Source organism: Pan troglodytes, chromosome 1, assembly GCF_028858775.2.
Source record: "Pan troglodytes isolate AG18354 chromosome 1, NHGRI_mPanTro3-v2.0_pri, whole genome shotgun sequence".
Lineage (NCBI taxonomy): Eukaryota > Metazoa > Chordata > Mammalia > Primates > Hominidae > Pan > Pan troglodytes.
The window spans coordinates 58,034,100-58,038,687 of NC_072398.2; the positions used below are offsets into that span (position 1 = coordinate 58,034,100).

At 35.5% G+C, this 4,588-nt stretch overlaps 1 pseudogene; it reads left to right on the plus strand.

The window, feature by feature from the left end:
- Positions 1-1,941: 1,941 nt before the first annotated feature.
- Positions 1,942-3,555, plus strand: LOC100615469 (heterogeneous nuclear ribonucleoprotein A1-like; annotated as a pseudogene).
- Positions 3,556-4,588: the final 1,033 nt, after the last annotated feature.

Here is a 4,588-nt window from a genome sequence, read left to right on the forward strand (position 1 = left end):
GTCATTTTAAGCTATGCATAATATAAATTAAACCAATAATTATGTATTGAATACATTAACTGGCAATTTTTTTCTAAGCTATTACGTTTTCAAATATGATGTAATATGTTCTCTAAAAGTTATGTATATTTTTGGGTGGTTTGTTGCTGTGATCTTCAACATTAACACTTCCTTGACATAGTTATTTTCCTAGTCACTTCTAACTCACTTTCTGCTTGGAAACTCTGTCAAAACATCTTTCTAAAATGCTTCACATCCCCCTTTACCTTTTGCTGATGGGTGACCTTCTCTCCTAAGTTACAGAAAAAGTAAATGCCTCCTAGCACCTATAACTTCAGTCCACTAACCTATAGCTGCAGAGATCTTCCTGAATGGAAAAATTCATCATGTTAGGACCTTTCAGTTATGTCGCATTGTGTTTATAGAAAGCTTTTTTGCATGTGCTATAGATTGTGCTATGGATGGGATTATGAAATACTTCTTCAAACTACCTTCTTCCTTTCTCAATTGTATTACAAAGACTGCATCATTAAACATTAAGAATCCTACCTCCCTTGCAGCTATATATCAATATAATATTGGCCATGCAAATTATTGGGGAAGAATAAGACTTTTTTCTTCCCAAATAATGATATAGATACTTAGGTAGAGGAGGTTGTTCTCAGCATAACTCCTAATGATACAAGGCAAAGTATAATGTTTATAACATTAATACATAGTAGACACAAAGGATTAAAATTTCGCTAGTATTCTGTTAATGTATGTATATGCCATATCTCCCTACTATTAGAAAAATCATAGAAGGTAGAATTATTATTTCAGTTTTATACATCCAAAAACATATATTTGAAAAGAAGTTTAGTGCCTGGCCTAAACGCACATATCTAATAAGTAACAAACTTGGACACATACTAAGAACAATATGAGCCCCAAATCCATATATTTGGTTACTATCAAGCTTCACTATGCTTTACAAGACCCTTTATTAATAGCCCACTTCTAACCTACTCGGTTTTCATCTCACTGCTGTTTCTATTACTTTTCTATTTTAAGGTAATACGGCAAATCTCTCTATCACTTTAAGACACTTTACTCTTTGTTTTATTTGGGCTTTGGCTGATAATCTCTGTTCTTCCTCACGTCTTTCATTTCTATCTTGTGAATGTCCTGCTAAGTTTCAAATGGCCTTACCACTTAGTTTGCTTAGTTTTCATTATTTTGTACTCTCACATACTCTAGTTCTTCTTTTTATCATAGTGTTTATTGTTAAAAATGTATTTTATGTCAAAGCATAAGAGGCTATCTCTTGACACCCAATGTGTGCTCTGTCTCATGTGTATGTTTCTATAAAAACGTCTAGCCCACATGAGCAGAGGATGATAGGCTGGCTCAAAGGAATGAAAAGTGAGCCTGTAGACTTGGGATTTAATCTCCAACTAAGATAGTAACAATGTTTCAGTTTATTTTTTATGCAGAAATTAAATATATTGCACAAAAACTCTATTTACTTTCCAAAATGATGCATTGATGGCACTATTTAATTGAAACATAATAATAAAAGAACTAGTCTAACATTCATGATTATCACACTGCATGAGAGATAAAATATATTTTAATATACTGATATTCAAAGCAAGCAAATGGGATGAATCATGAGTGAGTGTCTTTCTCAAAAACATTATACAGACACGTATGTATGTATTGTGCATGTGTGTATTTGTTTGTGTATATAGCATTATACGTAACAGTTTTGCAAAACTTGAACTACATAAAATGTTAAATGAATTTTTAATATTTATATGTTTCAGAACTATTGACAATACAAAAAATGTGTTATGATCCCTCACAGAACCAAACAGAAAGTCTAAATAAAATGGATTGATGGCAACTTTAAAAAACTAAACTTTGTTTTTAAATTAAAAAGTTCAATTACAGATTTCTTATACATTTTCATTTAAACATCAATTAACATAAAACAAATTTGTTTTATATTCCCCAGGGACTCAAAGTTAAATTGGATTTTACTATCCAAATAAGTAAATGAAATTGGTAAAAGTAAAAATTAATAAAGTTTTTGACTTGCAGAAATTGATTTATATATTAAGCAAAAGATTAAAAATTAAGTGGGTCATAGAAAAGTGTTTTTATGCAAAGGGATAGAATATTCTGACAGATGTTAAAATTATGCTAATAGTAAAATCATGTTTTTAGTTGGCTTAAAATACTTTACATTTTTAAGAAGTTTAACAATTTTACAAAATCACACTTTCTGCCTGTGGATGGCACCCAGGAAGCATTGTCAAAGTGTCTCTTCTTCCTGCTGTCATGTCTAAGTCAGAGTTTCATAAAGAGCCTGAACAGCTGAGAAAGCTCTTCATTGGAGGGTTGAGCTTTGAAACAACCGATGAGTGTCTGAGGAGCCATTTTGAGCAATGGAGAAAGCTCACAGACTGTGTGATAATGAGAGACCCAAACACCAAGAACTCCAGAGGCTTTGGGTTGTCACAAATGCCACTGTGGAGGAGGTGGATGCAGCCATGAATGCAAAGTCACACAAGGTGGATGAAAGAGTCGTGGAACCGAAAGGAGCTGACTCAAGAGAAGATTCTCAACGACCAGGTGCCCACTTAACTGTGAAAAATATATTTGTTGGTGGCATTAAAGAAGACACTGAAGAACATCATCTAAAAGATTATTAAGTGATTGAAATCATGACTGACAGAGGCCGTGGCAGGGAAACAGGCTTTGCCTTTGTAACCTTTGATGACCATGACTCCGTGAATAAGACTGTCATTCAGAAATACCATACTGTAAATGGCCACAACTGTGAAGTTAGGAAAGCCCTGTCAAAGCAAGAGATGGCTAGTGTTTCATCCAGCCAAAGAGGTTGAAGTGGTTCTGGAAACTTTGGTGGTGGTTGTGGAGGTGATTTTGGTGGGAATGACAACTTTGTTCATGGAGGAAACTTCAGTGGTAGTGGTGGCTTTGGTGGCAACTGTGTTGGTGGTGGATATGGTGGCAGTGAGGATGGCTACAATGGATATGGTAAAAATGGAAGCAATTTTGGACATGGTGGAAGCTACAGTGATTTTGACAATTACAACAATCAGTCTTCAAATTTTGGACCCATGAAAGGACGAAACTTTGGAGGCAGAAGCTCTGGCCCCTATGGTGGTGGAGACCAATATGTTGCCAAACCACAAAACCAAGGTGGCTCTGGTGGTTTCAGTAGTGGCAGTAGCTATGGCTGTGGCAGAAGATTTTACTTAGAAAACAAAGCTTAGCAGGAGAGGAGAGCCAGAGAAGTGTCAGGGAAGCTGCAGGTTACAAAAGGTTTGTGAACTCAGCCAAGCACAGTGGTGGCAGGTCCAATGAAGACAGTTTTAGACAAATACTCCTGTGTATGGGCAAAAAACTCGAGGACTATATTTGTGACTAATTGTATAACAGGCTATTTTAGTTTCTGTTCTGTGGAAAATGTAAAACATTCCAACAAAGGGTTTTAATGTAGATTTTTTTTTTGGCACCCATGCTGTTGATTGCTAAATGTAATAGTCTGATCATGATGCTGAATAAATGACTTTTAAAAAATATACCATGTAAAGTTAGTCTACTCCGAAGCCATTTTTGTAAATTTCCCCAAGAGTGTGAAGTTTGAATTCCTTCAAGGTGATGCCAGGTTCTATTTGGAATGTATATACCAATAGCTTGGGTGGAGAAGCCATTGTCTTCAGAAACCTTGGTGTAGTTGAACTGATAGTTACTGTTGTAACCTGAAGTTTGCCATTAAAAGGGATTACTCGAGCAAAATCATGGAATTATTGGTTATAAAAATCATTCTTGGCAAATCCTATGCAATATATCTAAATCAAATAATGGTACCAGATAAAATTATAGATGGGAATGAAGCTTGTGTATCATCCATTATCATGTGTAATCAATAAATGATTTAATTCTCTTGAAAATAAATAAATAATTTTACCAGTATCACAAATGTTACTTCATCTATAAAATGTTATTAGTGTTGAGAACTTCTATTTTATGAAAGTGAAAAGGTGGTTTGTTTATTTATTTATTTGTTTGTTGAGACAGGGTCTCACTCTGTTGCCTATGCTGGAGTGCAGTGGCACCATCACAATTCACTGCAGCCTCAATTCCTGGGGATCAGGTGATCCCCCTGCTTCAGCCTCCCAAGTAGCTGCAATGCTAGGCATGTACCACCATGCCTGGCTAATGATTTTTTGGCAGAGACAGAGTTTTCCCACATTGCCCAGGCTCTTCTCAACCTCCTGAGCTGAAGTGATCCACCTGCCTCAGCCTCCCGAATTGCTGGGATTACAGGCATCAGCCACTGCATCGACCCAAAAGGTGATACATGATTTAGATGCACCCATGCTTTATGAAGACAATGCACAGCACACAGAGGCATTAGAAAGTTGTTTTAACATGTGGTTGATGTAATGATTCCTATACTTTAATATATCCTTAAAAATTATGGAAGTCATTATTTTCTGCCTATTATATAAGACTTGAAGTTTATTTGTATAAACACTGAAAATTGGCAGAGGCAAAAAGCTGAAAATTGAAT